At 43.7% G+C, this 18929-nt stretch overlaps 1 protein-coding gene and 1 long non-coding RNA gene across 8 annotated transcripts in view; one reads left to right on the forward strand and one right to left on the reverse strand.

Annotated features, from left to right (window-relative positions):
* LOC126365733 (multiple PDZ domain protein) overlaps positions 1 to 18929 on the reverse strand; it is a 2074088-nt gene that overhangs the window by 1561677 nt on the left and 493482 nt on the right. The window lies entirely within an intron of this gene.
* Positions 1 to 18929, forward strand: part of LOC126365737 (uncharacterized) — a 106543-nt gene that overhangs the window by 25469 nt on the left and 62145 nt on the right. Inside the window, exon 2 of the long non-coding RNA XR_007566254.1 lies at positions 8666 to 8885. This is a non-coding gene — a long non-coding RNA (uncharacterized LOC126365737). The remainder of the gene's footprint in view (positions 1 to 8665; positions 8886 to 18929) is intronic.

The following is an 18929-nucleotide window of genomic DNA, read 5'->3' on the forward strand; positions in this document are numbered from 1 at the left end:
TTACGAGTGGACATGTTCGACGTCAATCTCTTGGTCAGGGAAAGGCTCAGCATGTTACGTGCCTATGTCGAGGAAAAAAAGTAGTGGTGGCTTACCTCCGGTAACAAAATGATCAACATAACTACTGTAGCTTTGAATATAAACGAAAACGCCCTTGCCAAGATACGCAAGGAAGTGTTCGAGAAAGAAGCGAGTGCTGCAAAATCAAAATCATCAGAGCTGGAAACTTTATGGAAATACGTCGCGTCATAACTGGATTATCAAAATAGTTTCATTTATCGAGGACGCAATACGTTATCATATTACCTATTATAACACACAAACTAACATTCGACACACAGTAAACTTAACACCCTAAAGGATGCATGCCGTTTTCAATGTACTCACACGTCGTTATTTACAGTTTTGCATAACGTGGGCCATAAACTACTGATGGGGAGAGGAGATATAGCTGCGTGGCTGATCATAAAACGTAATAACATGTTAATTACAAACCTAACGATCTGTTTCTCGAAATGAAATCCAATGGGTGACCGTTAAACTCTTGACGCGCAAGCGAGTTCAGTGTTATGCGCCACATTTTACTAAAATACCTCGCGTTAGAGATCTCTCAGAGGGTTCCGGTTTCGAGCAAATAACATTATGATTTATTCCTATGATTTTGTTCGCACAACACATCTAATTTTAACAACAAAAAGGTTACCGTTCACAGAAAGTTCGTTAATATTATCAGGAAATGAATTTTCGTTACCTTTCTGTAAATCACCTTAAAAAACACACGTTAAAAATAAAACGAAAACACAAAGCAGCACTTCCAGAACCACTGATGTTAGTTATGTCTAAACACGGAATACTTGAATGAAATGTAAGATTGCGCGCGTGTTTCGTGCTAGATGTGGTAACTTCACTCCGCGTCTCCACATGCGAACAACGAAGACACAGTCCTAAAGTAATTTTAAACAGAGCTTCTGGCGATTTCTACGCTACATCGTCCGATATCTGTATTCTCTGGTATCATTATCCACATAACAGAATTCATTTACTTTATTTAGATGTGCGTTTCCACTGCTGATGTCTGCTCTGACTTACCTACTAAACATACGTATGACTATTGCTTTACTTTTACTCATGTTTATGCATTCTAAGTGGGGTCATTTCTATGTAAATATAAGTTACATATGATTTCTCATTCGTTACGAGCTTATTTCCGAAATTGTACATGATGCCGGTACATTATCGCTTTTTTTCTACAAACGATCTTGATTTATCTAATGTGAGATCAGTCTTCGCTTTCAGTACTTCTTTGTGTATGTTTAGCGGAATTTATGAAGCTTGCAACAGCGCTTTGGCGTTTGAATAGTCGTTGGAATTTATAAAACACAAAGGTGTAGGTAACATTTGTTGAGACAGATAGTTGCATTTCCTGTCAAGGCAGTCGAAATACTTTTCTACAAATCCATCGTGAACAGAAGGTACAGCTAGATAGTATTCGTGAACACAGAACAAAGCGCAAAAGAATTTACTAATTGTAAATAACGCCCTTGCAGAGCTTGTTATTTATTACTTACTGTAAGGGAGGAAGAACTGTTCCTATAAAGCAGCGCCCACTGAACTACTTTATGAGCCGGATAGTGGGCCAGATCCGCGTCTACTCCGCATGGCTGATGCATCGGCCAGTCTGAATGTGATTATTAGGCGGTTTCCAACGCTCGAGCCGGCAGCAGGTGGCCGAGCGGCTCTAGGCGCTTCAGTCTGGAACCGCGCGACCGCTACGGTCGCAGGTTCGAATCCTGCCTCGGGCATGGACGTGTGTGATGTCCTTAGGTTAGTTAGGTTTAAGTAGTTCTAAGTTCTAGGGGACTGATGACCTGAGATGTTAAGTCCCATAGTGCTCAGAGCCATGTGAACCATTTTCCAACGCTCGTTTACGCGAATGGTGGGGTGATTCCCCATCAGAAACTACGATACACAAACAGTTAAAAACGATCATACACAGAACAAAGTTAACAAAGTCACAGACAAGACCGGTAGCTCAGGGAACTGATGACTGCTGTGACAGGACGAGCTTCGGGCTGCAAAACTAAATAAAAACAGATTTGTGAAATGCTGAGTACAGCGGAGCCCGTTAACTAAAAGAAGAGGTAAGGAAGGAAGGTATACGTATTAGGGTTCTAACGTCGCGTCGAAGAGGTCATTAGCGACAGACCACGAGGTCGGAGAGGGGAAGGAAATCAGCTGCGTCCTTTCAGAAGAATCATCTCAGCTTTCCCTTACAAAAAATCTAAATCTGGATGACTGGACGGTGATTTGAACAATAGACCTTCAGAATACGAGTCCACTACGCACATCGATCTTACCATTAACAGTATTGCGCACAAATTTCAGTTTAAACCAAACGTAAGTGATACGTTAACTGACTAGTGGACTGACATTTGGATCATTTTACGATGGGAAAATGTAAAGCTAACTATCCAGTATAGGGAGTATGGCTGTATCACACGTCCATATCTGTAATCTAAGAATCACTGTGAAATATGTGGCAGAGGGTACTATTTATTGTGCCGTACATTAACGCTTTTCCCGTTCCATTCATGGATGGAAAAAGGGATGCCTGCTCCGCTCGTACGCCTGCGCATTTTCTATGGGACAGATTTGTAGGTGCCTGAAGAACACTCGAAAATTTCTGCTATGAAAGACTATTTCTGAAATTTTATAAGTAGGTTCTTGTGAAGTGTACAGTTCCCTTCGTCGAGTTTCTGGCATTTAGAATAATTTTCAACATTTCTGTTACGTTCTTTCGCCAATGAAACAAGCCTGTGGCTATCCACACCGCCCTTCTTTGTATTAGTACAATTTTTATCAGATTAAGTTTCCTCATAGATAACTGCGTCATCTGAGAAAAGATTGACATATCAGCTACTGCCGCCTGTAAACTTGTTAAAGTATGAAATGAAGACCAGCAGTCACATTACACTGGCCTGAAGCCAACCAGACAGACTTCGCTAGAATGTGCATCAGTTAAGTCATTAATGTAGAACATAAATAGGTACACTAAGACATTCGTTCGGTGTCTATGTGACTCTCCATCAAGCTGTGTCCTGGCACGAAATTTTCGATCAGTCGCATGCCTGATCAGCAATACCACAGCAACGTATCTTCTTCAGAAGATGCCGATGTGGTACTGAACCAAAAAGTCCAGAAACACCGAATCAATCTGGTTTCGTCTCTTCATAGCACTAAGGAAACTGTGTGAGCTGAGAGCTTGTTGGTTTCGACATGATGGATGTTTTTGGACCCCATGATATTTACCGTGGAGAAGGATACTTAGTTTCAGATAGATTATTATGTGAGAACGCAGAATAAATTGATGGCCAGAACTTGTGACTACAGCCCATCACGAGATCGAGTAGCGCCTGGTGGCGTTGCGGGCATGTGCGCACACGAATGGGGGGAATCAGTCTTATCGATTTTTGTCGAAGGATAGACTATTATGGCCTGGAAACTGGGACGAAGCAACTCGTAATCACCGACCTGGCGTACATACGTCAGTGTGACAAAAAAATTAAACGTATCATATTCGTTGCTTAATATGCGAAGTGCGTATTGTGACGAGTCGCACGATATTATTTTTCAAATTTTTCCGGGCGAAACAAAAAATAATCTAGTAAATAACCTGACGTGACTCATTACGGAACACGTATATTATCAAGTTTCAACGTTGGTAATATTATTAGATCTATAAACGCAACCCACTTCGCGAGAAGTTTCAGAATCTATACGAAAATTGTAGTTTAACATCGAGCGTGATTCCTAAATGCGTAAGTTGACTATAAGGCAAATGCTGAGCTGCATCGTGAAACCTATGAATTTAAAGACGAACGCTTTTAAAGGCGCTTCACGGTGAGTGTTATTGATAACGGACGAAACAACAACTTTACTTTTACCGGTCACTGATAATTTAATTCCACAACGCTTTTCGGAAATTTAAAACTCTATCATCAGATGGACGTAATGTGGTCTAATACGACTTGCACGTGATTTTGGAGTAACCTGTGTTACTGCCTGCCGGCAGCGGTGGCCATGCGGTTCTGGCGCTGCAGTCCGGAACCACGGGGCTGCTACGGTCGCAGGTTCGAATCCTGCCTCGGGCATGGGTGTGTGTGATGTCCTTAGGTTAGTTAGGTTTAAGTAGTTCTAGGGGACTTGTGACCTAAGATGTTGAGTCCCATAGTGCTCAGAGCCATTTTTGAGAAAGAACTCAACGTTTTATTTTTTATACTAAATATATGATCGACATAAACCCAGATGATGATTGAGGTGTAGACTTCCGAAAAGCATTGTGGAAATAAATGAACAGTGGTTGGTAACCGTAAACTCAATATTTCATTTAAATGTAAAAGTGTTTGTGTCTTGCACATAAAAGCGGAAAAAGGAGCGGCAAGTTACGAACTAACACCTGACAATTAATAAAAAGGTAATGTTCAAATCAGGACACGTGGTTGCTAAACGAATTATTATTTTGGCCAGGGGACACGCAGCGTTCAAAATGCAATGATAAGAATGTGGTATTTACGAAGACATAAGTGTATTACGCCAATTGAAGATGGTTGAAAATCAGAAACAGATACTAGTATAAATAATGCTATATATACACTGACGTGACAAAGGTCATGGGATAGGGATATGCACATAGATAGACAGCGGTAATATCGCGTACACAAGTTATAAAAGCGTAATGCATTGGCGGAGCTCTCATTTGTTCTCAGGTGATTCACGTGAAACGGTTTCCGACGTGATTACGGCCGCGCGACCAAAGTTAACAGACTTTGAACGCGCAGTGGTAGTTGGAACTAGGAACTAGACAAGTGGGTCGTTCCTTTAGGAAATCGTATGTGAATTCAATATTCCAAGATTCACAGAGTCAAGACTGTGCCAAGAATACCATATTTCAGGCATTAACTCTCATCACGGACAACGCAGTGGCCGACGGTCTTCACTCATCGACCGGGAGCAGAGGCGTTTGAGTAGAGATGTCAGTGCTAACAGATCAACAACAACGCGTGAAATAACCACAGAAATCAATGTCGGACCTACGGTGAAAGTATCTGTTAGGACAGTGAGGCAAAATTTGACATTAATGGGCTTTGGCAGCAGACGACCGACGCGAGTGCCTTTGCTTACAGCACGACATCGCCTGCAACGCGTTTCCTGGGCTCGTGGCCATATCGGTTGGACCATAGACGACTGGAAAGGCGTGGCCTCGTCAGATGAGCCCGAATTTCAGTTGGCAAGCGCTGACGGTAGGGTTCGAGCGTGGCGCAGGCCCCACGAAGCCATGAAGGGCGGTGGCTCCGTAATGGTCTGGGCTGTGGTTATATGGAATGGACTGTGTCCCTTGGTCCGGCTGAATATATCGTTATTCGGCTGCTTGGAGGCCATTTGCAGTCACTCATGTTCCCAAACAATGATGCAATTTTTATGGATGACTACGCGCCATGTCACCGGTTTGGAGAATATTCTGGACGATTCGAGCGAATGATTTGGTCACCCAGATCGCCCGACATGGATTCCGTCGAACACTTACGGGACGTAATCAAGAGATCAAAGCACAAAATCCTGCATCGGCAACACTTCGGTATTTATGGACAGCTATAGAGGCAACGTGGTTCAATATTTCTAAACGGGGTTTCCAACGACTTGTTGAGTCCATGCCGCGCCGAGTTGCTGCACTACGCCGGGAGAAAGGAGGTCTGACATGATATTAAAGGGTATCCCATGACTATTGTCACCTCAGTGTAGAGTGGATAGTTGCTTTGTATCTTCAAGTAATTAAACTGAGAACCACGGATCTCAACCACCCATAACGCTGACAAATTAATGAGTCCAATTCGCTTCTGGCGACGTCTCGTAGCAGATAACGACACGCTATATCATTGTACTAATGTAATCAGCATCTTAAGGGAACATGCTCGTAAAAATGACTAAAAATTTGAAAAAAAATTTCTTGATCTACAGAAAAGAGCATTTCATGCTGATTTCAAAAATGTATAATTTATGGGCATTATCATTTTCCGTTCGTTCTAAAACTGAGGTCGAACGTAATGTTGCAAAGGGTTCTAATGGCTCTGAGCACTATGGGACTTAACATCTGAGGTCATCAGTCCCCTAGAACTTAGAACTACTTAAACCTAACTAACCTAAGGACATCACACACATCCATGCCCGAAGCAGGAATCGAACATGCGACCGTAGCAGTCGCGCGGTTCCCCCAAGAACCGCTCGGCCACAACGGCCGGCTGTTGTACAAGGGCCCCGCCCATCTGTCAGTTTGAAGTGCCTCAGAATAGCTGATGCATTATTCTGTTCTTCCGCTTTTTCCGTCGTTAGTTATGGGTCGTTAACACAGGTGTATTCTAGAAAGCACTGACTCCCGGAACCAAAGTACAGGCGTCTCTAGAAGGCTATGATTCGAATGTAAACAAAGATCTGAGAATATATGATTTCGGAATTTCATACGCGTGTGGTTTTGTAGTTATTGTGTGTTGTTTTGTTTCTGAGTGTGTGTTTCCTGTGCTATAAATGCCGATAGTAAAGAAATTTAGCCCTAAAAGAAAGTTTCGCGGCAACCAGTTCAAAACATAACCGAATAATACACCTCAGTTGCTTAAAATGTCGCCCGAGGAAAGCGTGTCTACAGGCAGTGCTTCTAGACGTAAACTTTTGCTTTCTGAATGTAATAAGAACAAGCCTAGTAGTATTATGAGCAGCAGTAACAACGGAAATGTTATTGTGAACCTAAATATGCTGTCAAGACTTTTGAAGATTGCTATGAAATGTGAGTACTGCAATTGTGAAGTTAGTATTGACGTTTCTGAGGACTTTGCAGCAAGGGAGGGTCTTTCGAGTCGGTTAGTGATTGCCTGTAACTCGTGTAAGATGCACAGTGGTACTATGACATCGTCAGTAACTGATAGTCGACATTACAGTGCAAATATTCAGCTTGCTAATGCAATGCAATGTATTGGAAGGGGAAGGAGAGCTGCCCAGACTTTTTGTGCATTGATGGATTTGTCTCCACCTCCATTGAGGTTTGGCAGATACAATAAATTAATGTATAATGCTTTAGTTGGTGTAGTGAACATTCAATGAAAAGAGCAGCAGAACAAGCAGTAGACTTGTCTGAGAATACAGACTTTGTAGCAGCATTTGGTGGATCTTGGCGAAGAGAGGTCATACTTCTCTGAAGGGGTTGTAACTGCCACATTTATTGAAACTGGTAAGATAGTAGATTATGAATGTCTAACAAAGCACTGCCAGGGTTGTTCAAGTAAATTTATTCGCACTCATGTTTGTGTAAAGAACTTTGATGGTCCAAGTGGAAACATGGAAACGAAAGGAATTCTACACGTTTTAGATCAGAGGTCAGTCATGGTGTGAGGTAAGTAGGCTACCTTGGGCATGGAGACTGTAAAGGTGACACTACTGTTGCTAATGACAGATGATATGGGGACACTCTGAAAGAAAAGCTTGAATGTGTTGGGCATGTACAAAACAGAATGGGAGCTCGGCTGAGAAAATTATGTAAAGACTTTAGTGGAAAAAAATGGTCAGATGGAAAACACATAGGTGGTCCAGGTCGTTTTACAGAAAGTGAAATTGATTCTTTGACTCAATATTATGGACTAGCAATAAGGAGAAATGTAGAAGATTTGGAGAACATGAGACGAGCTGCTTGAGCAACTTGGTTTCACAGAGTGTCAACAGATGAAACCCCATAGCATTGTTTGTGTCCAAATGGGGAAGATTCGTGGTGCAAGTACTGGTTGAGCAATTGAACAGGCATACAATATACCCACAAGCATTCCTTATCACTTGCTGTAATGGAGGTAATTAGGCCTATATATGGGGATGTGGCAAATAAAAATCTACTTAGGAAATAGATGCATGGTCTCTCTCAGAATGCAAATGAAAGTTTCAACAGCTGTATATGGGAGAGAATACACAAAACTGTATTTGTTGGGCTGACAGTGTAAGTAGGATGTTTAGTTTTTTTTTATTGGTAACGCCAACGCCACGTAGCGCTCTGTAAGAAAATCACTGGCTGTGCTGTGTGCAGTCTGTGTTTAGTTTGCATTGTTGTCTGTCATTGTAGTGTTGAGCAGCGGCAGCTGGATGCTAACAGCGAGTAGCGTTGCGCAGTTGAAGGTGAGCCACCAGCGGTGGTGGACGTGGGGAGAGAGATGGCGGAGTTTTGAAATTTGTAAGAATTGGTGTCATGAACTGATATATATATTATGACTATTAAGGTAAATACATTGTTTGTTCTGTATTAAAATCTTTCATTTGCTAACTATGCCTATCAGTAGTTAGTGCCTTTAGTAGTTTGAATCTTTTATTTAGCTGGCAGTAGTGGCGCTCGCTGTATTGCAGTAGCTTGAGTAACGAAGATTTTTGTGAGGTAAGTGATTTGTGAAACGTATAGGTTAATGGTAATCAGGGCCATTCTTTCGTAGGGATTTTTGGAAGTCAGATTGCGTTGCGCTAAAGATATTGTGTGTCAGTTTAAGCACAGTCTTGTATAATTTTTCTAAGGGGACGTTTCAACAGTGCTGAAGATTGGTGTAATGGATGCAATAACAACATTCAATGATGTTGTAATTTCAAGGATCAACGTTATGAAGAAATTGAACATCCAGACGGGAAGGAATATGGCTTCAGCTCTAGGTGCTATTGATAAGCGGCGGGTAACCGAAGCAGAGACAGTTGCAGAAGCTGCTACCAAGGAGTCAAGGATAAAGAAAAGAATGAAGAGAAGGAGTATGGAGGATAAGGAAACAGGAGGACAACTGGAGCATGCACCTGGAATGTTCTAAACGAGCATAGTAGTAAGTTAATAAATATGTAAATCTTCTTTTGCGATTTACCGAAAAACTTGAATTTTCATCATTCAGGTACACTTTTCTCCTAAATGACTGAAGTTAAACTCAAAAAAATTGGTACAGATATTTAGAATGACCTCCTCTGCCTCCCTTGCCTACTATTTCCTGAAAAATTTATAATATGATGATGATGTCGGTGATATTTGAGCTACATTTTTAAATATTTTTGTTTGCCGTAAAATAAATTACTTGTCTTTTCCACGGATCAGCATCAGAGAAGGAAATTGGAAGCATAAAACACTTACGTGAATATTGTCTGTGGCCTGACTTTTTTCCAAGCCGTGCAGTCAGTCGTTCAAAAGAAATTCGTACCACAGTGAAATAGTGTTCCGTTTTTTAACTATTATAAATACTGTTGTCAGTACCAAAATATAATAAATATCTCAATGATTTTTTGCGAAATGCTTTGACTAATGAGCCTAATCATGTGTAAGAATTTTGAGTTATCTCTCATTTATAAATCAGTTGCACTATGAGGGTGAAGATAATGCTGAAAATGCAGCCTGTTCAGCAGCGTGTACCCTTAAATTTTTATGAAATTTATACTATGGTCGTGACACTAATGTGTCTGCGGTCACTATAAAAAGGCAATTTGTAAGTTGTGTATCAGCAAAGTAAACTGTATAGTCATCATTTAAAACTTACGGGCTAATAGTCCGTAGTCGATGTATAAACATTTCTCCTAAAGTTTTCTAGGCATGTTCAGAGGTGAAGTACTGAACTGCAATCAGAAATGTAGGGAGCGCCGGATACACCGGGTGATCAAAAAGTCAGTATAAATTTGAAAACTCAATAAACCACGGAATAATGTAGATAGAGAGGTAAAAATTGACACACATGCTTGGAATGACATGAGGTTTTATTAGAACAAAAAAAATGTATTTCTAGACGCGTGAAAGATCTCTTGCGCGCGTCGTTTGGTGATGATCGTGTGCTCAGCCGCCACTTTCGTCATGCTTGGCCTGCCAGGTCCCCAGACCTCAGTCCGTGCGATTATTGGCTTTGAGGTTACCTGAAGTCGCAAGTGTACCGTGATCGACCGACATCTCTAGGGATGATGAAAGACAACATCCAACGCCAATGCCTCACCATAACTCCGGACATGCTTTACAGTGCTGTTCACAACATTATTCCTCGACTACAGCTATTGTTGAGGAATGATGGTGGACATATTGAGCATTTCCTGTAAAGAACGTCACCTTGGCTTTGTCTAACTTTGTTATGCTAAGTATTGCTATTCTGATCAAATGAAGCGCCATTTGTCGGACATATTTTGAACGTTTGTATTTTTTTTTGGTTCTAATAAAACCCCGTGTCACTCCAAGCATGTGTGTCAATTTTTTCCTCTCTATCTACATTATTCTGTGATTTATTCAGTTTTCAAATTTATACTGACTTTCTGATCACCCGGTATACGCAGTGTAGAGAACACCATAGTCCATTACGTGACGTTAGCTACGAGACTATCTCTGGTAGTTCCAACATTACCCTGAAGATGTCTCCCACAGTCGGAGAAGAAACGTTAGGGGAAGGTTTTGTACATCGGCTATGGTCTATTAGCCCCGAAGTTTAAGTGAAGTCAGTACCAGCAGTGAAAGCTTACACTGTATGACGAGCTGTAAAATACTGTGGCAAACGTGACGTTCGCAACTCATAGAGAGGTACTACACCAACCAGAAGCTTCCCCGAGTTCATGCTTTAGTGCTGTTGAACGCGAACCAATAACTGTCAGTAGAACATCAATATCCAGAGGTGGAACAAGTGGTGGTGGTGGTGGTGGTTAGTGTTTAACGTCCCGTCGACAACGAGGTCATTAGAGACGGAGCGGAAGCCCGGGTTAGGGAAGGATTGGGAAGGAAATCGGCCGTGCCCTTTCAAAGGAACCATCCCGGCATTTGCCTGAAACGATTTAGGGAAATCACGGAAAACCTAAATCAGGATGGCTGGAGACGGGATTGAACCGTCGTCCTCCCGAATGCGAGTCCAGTGTGCTAACCACTGCGCCACCTTGCTCGGTGGTGGAGCAAGAGGCTGAGACTACACCCTTCCGGCAGTAGCACAGTGCTCTATCACGAAGAGCGCCAGCAACGTCTCCAAGCAAGACTGAAAATTGCGTAGAGACGCTCGTGCCGTGTTCGATTATTGCCCGCAGGCACACGATGCCGCCGAGAGTGTCTTATATTCTTCTCTCGGAGGTTGCGATGAGAGTGTATTGCTAGCACGGAACCTTAAGTATAGTTCCCGAATCACTTAATCGACTCAGAAGGCCAATATTTAAGTTCTGATTAGCATACTAGATAGCATCTGATATTGATGTGACAAAACTGTGCTTAGTGAACACTTATTGGATATTCGACTCTTTGGGTGGCTATAGTTGAGTAGGCGTTAAGAAGATCCCTTAAAAGTTCCATTGGGCTAGACGTGGCAGCTTCACGCGCCTATCTTAACTACTCAAGTAACGCGAGTTTTTAAACGTTTCCTTGGCAACGCTAGACAGCTTCGCCGGCAGCCACGCAGTTTCTTCCACCCCCTCCCCCCCCCCCCTCCACTTATATCATATTCAAGTGAATGTTGACCACTTGTACTCCGTCTTCAGGCCACGAGTGGCCTACCGGGACCATCCGCCGCCGTGTCATCCTCAGAAGAGGATGCGGATAGGAGAGGCGTGGGGTCAGCACACCGCTCTCCCGGTTGTTATGATGGTATTCTTGACCGAAGCCGCTACTATTCGGTCGAGTAGCTCCTCAATTGGCATCACGAGGCTGAGTGCACCCCGAAAAAATGGCAACAGCGCATGGCGGCTGGATGGTCACCCATCCAAGTACCGGCCACACCCAACAGCGCTTAACTTTGGTGATCTCGCGGGAACTGGTGTATCCACTGCGGCAAGTCCGTTGCCTTGACCACTCGATATATGTGATTTAAATAAAAGAGTCGAACATCGATATCCTGCAGAGTTACTCTCTTTACTGCCGCGCTCACTTTCGAAAGTTATGGATTACACATGTTATAACAGCGCAGTCCGGTAACTTTGAAAGCCAAGGAGCATGGAACCTGGACCTGGGCCGCTAGGCGCAGCAGTTAAGAGCCGTTAGCGTGAGCTTCGCCTACCGCGGGGCCATACAACATTCCACTGGCCAATTACAACTCACAACCGCCCTATAAATGTAATCGCGCAGCGACATGGGACTCAGTGGTGCATTTCCTTCTCTGTTGTCGCTCTGTCTTAATGATCTGTTGGTTCCTAGCCTCTACTTTTCCCTACGTCTCGGGTTTCCTCTCTGTGTAGTATTAGTCGCACTTTGTGTATCTATTGTGACAGATCCACATGTCCGTTTCCTCCTCCGTCCCTTCTGTACGCACTCGGGGATCTGCTGGTGACATCTGCAGACCAGTCGGTCCAGCCTCATCCTCCCCCCAACATTTCCGTTATTCGGCCGAATCGTAGTGACTATATATACTAAACAATTCGTTTTTTCTTAATAGGAAAAGGCTTTCGCACAGATGAGTTTCATAGCAAAACGCACAAAGACTTATACATTTACATCTACGTATTGTTCTTGTGAATGATGGCTCTTCACTGCCTATGACTGGAGTAACACAATAGTCAATATTACTGCAACGTTAATCCCACATAGCTGCTACAACGTTTTACACGTCCACCGAGTTCGGAATAATACAAGCTGTTCTTGCCGCGCGCTGCAGTTTTCACAAGCGTTACTATCTCAAAGGCAGGCATATTCATTCAGCTGTTTGGAAAGTGAACTATAGCCTCAGTTACTCACTATCGCCCGCCATAGTACAGCTCCTAAGAATAACGACGCTATTTGCCTCGTAACTGGAAGCTAGCGCAGGTCACGCTCACCTACAAAAACAGAAATACAACTCATTCACAGAACTACGTTCCTGTACACTTACCTCTATTACTAGGAGTATATTAGAATATACACGTCTGAGCCAAACCATTATGACCATATACTTAATAGCTTGCTGGTCCATCTACGGAAACCAATATAGCAGTGATTCTGCTTGGCAAGCTGCGGATGTATTTAGCACCAAATGCCTACGCAAAACCCAGACGTGATTTGGTATTACAAGAACACTGCCCTAGACTGTTTACATTACATGTTACTACTGATAACCAGGTCCACGTCTTGTCTTGACTGCAGAGACATGTTGTAGACTGAGGTCGGCAGGCTATGCCCTAAGATTCAATAACAGAAGGATGAAAAATTATGGCTTTATTTCCCACGGATGAGACGGAGTACAAGCTCGTACTCGCGAAGGATGCGGAAGGAAATCGGACGTGTCACCTTAAATCCTTTCGTAGGGAGTGAAATACATTAATGTATGGTTATTTTAATTAATGTCGTAGTCAGAAGTAACAATACGGAACTGAGTAATTCCTGCAGTTTCTTTTTCCAACGCGGAGAGCAGCCGGACGTATGGGGATATTCATAGGCACCTCCTGAATTTCAGATGACGGCCGCACAAAAACTACAAAATACGTATCAGTAGATAGAGCATAGCTCTACGCTTTTAACTAACATTACTGCTGCTCAATAACCGTTTGTGATGCGGCAAACGTCAATACACGCGTGCAACTCATTGTCACGAGTTGTCCGGCAAGGCGCGACAGCAGCTAGCTTTGCAAATGTATTCTAGGTTTGCCTACCTGCAGGCGCCAACTAATTCGATGCGACAATACAGGTCGGAAAGGAGCTGATGACTAAGAGTGAAATTTGAAGACAGCCCAACCTACAGGCGTAGGTTGAAATTCCTTCCATTCCTCCGCCCTTTGAATTAACTCACCCAGCTAGTTTAACGTGGACTTTGAACTACGGTGCAACTTGGCATTTTTCACATCAACGAACATCGACAGAGGCGAAAGAAGTGACAAGTGACAAATAAAAATCTTAGACTGACTGGGGATGAAACCTAGGACCTTTGGATCCATAGTTTGTTACTTAATCACTTTTTTTTTCTCATACAACCGAGCTACTGACCCACATATTCCAAAACTAAAGCTTCCTTTTTATGTGGTGACTGAGTATTGGAGTAAGGTGATGCTGATGCAGCACAAATTGTTTATACTTTCCACTAATATCCTGTCAGTTCTGTCGTCCTCAGGCAGATAGCACCAGGGCCCATGCCTCGGTCAAATGCTCGGCTGCCATTCCTCATAAAGAGCAGTATCCCGACCAACTCGTCACTCACGATCGGCGAATACCGACAGATGAATTGTGCACAGCTGGCCCTCGGTTGTCCTGTCTTACAAAAGATGTTATATAATCTTGGTTATTGCAAAGTGTGTGCGAGAGGAGTCCCACAGATGAATACACAAGACCAAAATAGATCACCGTATAGAAATTTATTGGGACCAGCTGGCCATTACGTGGCTGAAGATTAACATTTTTTTCTGAACAATACCACCGCCGTAGAAGAGATGTTGTGACTCCACTATAAGTCAAAATCCAAAGTGCAGTCCTTGACGCGGCAATACAGGCGAATGTTCCGAGAAAGAAGAAGTGATTTGCAGTCTCCTGGTATAGTGAGGATGGGTTTATTTCGCTCTCTTCGAACCTAAAGCAACTGTCAATTCGGAACGCCGCAAAACGACACTATGGTGCCAGCTCGAATTTCCAGAACGAGGCCAAAGTAGAAGACAAACGTCCGATTGCAACACCATAATGCTGGGCGCTTCAATAGTTTTGCGACCTGGAACTCATTGCTAAATCTGGCTAAACTGTCTACATATACATAGGCACACAGCAAGCCAAAATACGGTGCGTGGTGGAGCGCAGCCCATACAGCAGTTAACCATTCCCTTTCCTGTTGCACTCGCAAACGTAACAAGGGAAAATCGATTATCCATAGGCTTCCATATGAGCCCTGATTTCTCTTGTCGTCGTGGTCGTTACGCGAGATGTATGTCGGCGTACTGCAGTTGGACGCAAATGATGGTTATTGTTCCGAAGGAGCTTCATCTTTCGTCCAGGGATTCTCATTTGAGTTCACGGAGCTCTGCCGTAATAACCGAACCTAACGGTAACAAATCTAGCAGCACGCCTCTGAATTGCTTCGCTGTCTTCTTTTAATCCGACCTGGTTGAGATCCAGAACACTCGAGCACTACTCAGCAATAGCTCACACAGTGTTCTGTACGCTGTCTCTTTTATGATGAACTACAATTTCCGAGAATTCTCCTAATAAACTAAAGTCGACCACTCGCCTTCGTTTTGCAAAGCTGCGCGTAGGTATTTAAACGGTGTAACTCTGTCAAGAAGCACAGCACTAGAAATGTATTCGAACATTGCGGGATTATTTCTTTTATCTATCTGAATTAACTTACATTTCACACCTTAAGAGGAAGCTAAACAGAAATTCTTTACAAATCGCCTGTATCCTCCTATAGCCACTCAAGTATGGCATTTCCCCGTACACTAAAGCGTCATCAGTAAACTGCTCGCCGTATCCGTCAGATCGCCTATGTACCTAGACAACAGGAGGAGTCCTATTACACTTCGCATGGCAATCCAGACCATATTTTTTTTCCAAAATGGTCCAAATGGCTCTGAGCACTATGGGACTTAACTTCTGAGGTCATCAGTCCCCTAGAACTTAGAACTACTTAAACCTAACTAACTTAAGGACATCACACACATCCATGCCCGAGGCAGGATTCGAACCTGCGACCGTAGCGGTCGCGCAGTTCCAGACTACTTAAACCTAACTAACCTAAGGACATCACACACATCCATGCCCGAGGCAGGATTCGAACCTGCGACCGTAGCGGTCGCGCAGTTCCAGACTGTAGCGCCTAGAACCGCTCGGCCACTCCGGCCGGCATAATTTTGTCATCTGAGAACACAGTCCGTATGCTAGGACCTTCTGCAGTGTGGCATTGTGTCAAAAGCTTTTCGGAAATCTAGGAATGTGGAATCTGTCTGTCGAGCCCTTCATCCTTGGTTCGCAGGATACAGTGCGACAAAAGTGCAGTCTGTTTTGCACGGGTGTTGCTTTCTCTAAATCCGTGTTGACTTGTGGATAGAAGCTTTTCTCTCCCAATCCACTGTAAAGTCCTGATCTAGCACCTTCAGAGTTACTTCAGTTCGGCCTATGAAAAATGGATTATGTGGCCAACATTTTCCAGACTGACTTGCCAGATGATGTCGACGAAGACAGTGGCTTGTCGAGAGGGATCATCAGTCCTCGTTCACCGTTGGTAAAAGTACACAAGGAATAGTGGTTATTACATGGGAAAACGACAGCACGTAGCTGAAATCTTACTCTATTTGAGTACGTTATTTTGCTTTTTATATCTGTTGTAGTTTCCACGAAAATAAATAGGAGGCAAAATAGGAGGCATTTGTTTTGGAACGACCAAGGTATCTCTTCTTTACGTATATCCATTACCTCCTGAAATCCACTGTAGGTCGTAAAAAGTTAGTCATTAGTGCTGGGTACTGGCAATTTAAATTCACTTGCCTTTGTGATCTGAGTCTGAGCTGTTTGTCTGACATATTTGATAACACGAAAAACTGGCTGCTAGAAAGCGAGTGCTCTGAATCCGTGTAAAGCGACAGAAAAGGGGCCGCCCGAGGACGCAGCTGGTAGGTACACAGCGGAACATTTATACTCGAGCAAGATGGCCAACACCCGTCGGCTTACAGAAGTGCTAAAGATACACGAAAGAAAATTGAAAACACAGAGGAAAAGGATGGAGAACAAGGTCCGAGATTTTTCGATAATTGCGCGGCGGGTGTTAAAGCACCGCTGGAACAAGCCTTCGCGGTCTCTCCCTCACAGTCGCACGGGACTAATTAACACCCGCCGGGACGTGGGGGGGGGGGGGGGGGGGGGGGGGGCTGGAAGGGAGCTACCAGGGAGGGGGGGGGAGGAGAGGAGAATGGAGGGGAGGTATCGCACGCGCCAGGATGCGCCCGGGTCTGCTGCAGCGTTTTCACCTCGCGGAGTGAAAAACGTTCTGATCACGCAACTCGGGCAAGCGCTCTGCCTCAAAATCCGCTTTGCCGCAAAATCCGACCAATGAGCGTTTTGAACGTATCTGAGCTTTGCAATGGACTATTCACCAAGAGTTGGTAAACTGAAGACTTATTCTTTTCATCACATTTCCAGATTGGCAGTAGCTGAATACGAATAACAGTAAATGGAAATTTCAGTAAATAAGTCTAAATTTCTGTTTCTCCTGCCTAATCACTGGACGAATTGCCAAATTCGTAAAAACAATAGACTTAAATAGTTCACTGTCCGACTTTAAATTTACAAAAGTCGTTTTCAATAGAATGCCTACTCTTCTCTCTGGGCGAGATCACCAGTGCACACTTGTGCACTGTACTAGGCTTGAAGATAGCCAGTTCGGATCTTGACGATGGAAGAAATTTTCATTTGCCCGTGAAGGATGGAACATGAATTACCACTCTATTGAAGACCGCCAGATTGTACAACACCGCTCTGGGACACAACACAAATCTCTTCGCAGTACCTCACGGAGTAATGGTGTGCGACACTATTGATGCTGATCAGCACGTCGTATAAAAACACTGAACTCATATCTCACGAAGGAAGAGTGTCAATGTTCACGAAAAAAAAAGTTTCCGGTTAAGTGGCTCAACTACCGCACAGGACCTCCGAGCCAACGACGGTTACAATATGCCTAGACAATGCCATTCTGTGATGATATTACTAACTGTTAGGGATGGTGGAGGACGATAAATGTACTAGTCTGAGGCAAGGGACCCGGGTCCGAAAACGATCGACTGGAAAGCTATAAGCGAAAATCGCTCTGATGCCTCTGACAATGGAGTACATCTACCGATGTTATTGTTGCTATGATTGTAGGATAGACAAACCTGACGAGCACTTAGGTGCAGAGACTGGGGTAATAACTAATCCAATACAGATGGCGTACCAGGTGCTGACATGAGCAATCCTGAGGTACAAATGGTTCAAATGGCTCTGAGCACTATGGGACTCAACTGCTGTGGTCATCAGTCTCCTAGAACTTAGAACTACTTAAACCTAACTAACCTAAGGACATCACACACATCCATGCCCGAGGCAGGATTCGAACCTGCGACCGTAGCAGTCGCACGGTTCCGGACTGCGCGCCTAGTACGGCGAGACCACCGCGGACGGCCCCTGATGTACAGTGCCTGTACTGTAGTAGACAGCAGACTGTGTTTACAAGTTGAAGCACTAACATCGATCAGTCCTAACCAAAACCGTTGCATCCGGAGATGGAACTTGCAGACACGATTTTGGTGTATGGACAAGCAAAGGGAAGCAGCAGGGAAGCGAAAAGTTAGAACAGGAGCAAATAAACACGTAAAAGAAATCTGGCTCACGCCATTTTTTCAAGACTGTTCCAACGATCAAGTGGAACAGGGCAATTGGTACCACAGTACAACGACTGAAGAGGACGACCGATCAGTTCCACGTGGAATGAATGTTTCGCAGAGTAGGGGGGACTGGTTAACATTTATGCGGATTTTTTTCGGAATTTTTAAAAATATTTTTTGGTCACATTTTTGTTTCAAATTTTATAGGCTAGGGGTGACCAAGAATTCAGCTCGCGAGCTGTGTGGCAAGGCACGTGTGCCACAACGCCCAGCCTCGCTGCGTACTTCCCCCACTACCACACCACACTGCCTGCCCGCTTCCCCAACTGCCACATCACACTGTCTGAACACTATTAGGGGTAAGGAGACGACTCGCACTGACTACCATTTCGTTTCATATTCAACAACACAGATCGCAAACAAAACAAAGTTTCAACATTATTTAATTATTTTTGGCGAGCAGAGGACATAATTTTTATCTGATACAAACTGTTGGCACACGGACAGACGCAGGCAATTTCACAGAGTTTCGCACTCAAGTTACCACGTAAACGTGACTTATTTAGTTTCATAATCGAAAAGAGGTCTTTCTCAGAAATATGTCAATCTAAATGTTGTAGCACTTTTGC

The sequence above is a fragment of the Schistocerca gregaria genome, chromosome 4, assembly GCF_023897955.1.
Source record: "Schistocerca gregaria isolate iqSchGreg1 chromosome 4, iqSchGreg1.2, whole genome shotgun sequence".
Lineage (NCBI taxonomy): Eukaryota > Metazoa > Arthropoda > Insecta > Orthoptera > Acrididae > Schistocerca > Schistocerca gregaria.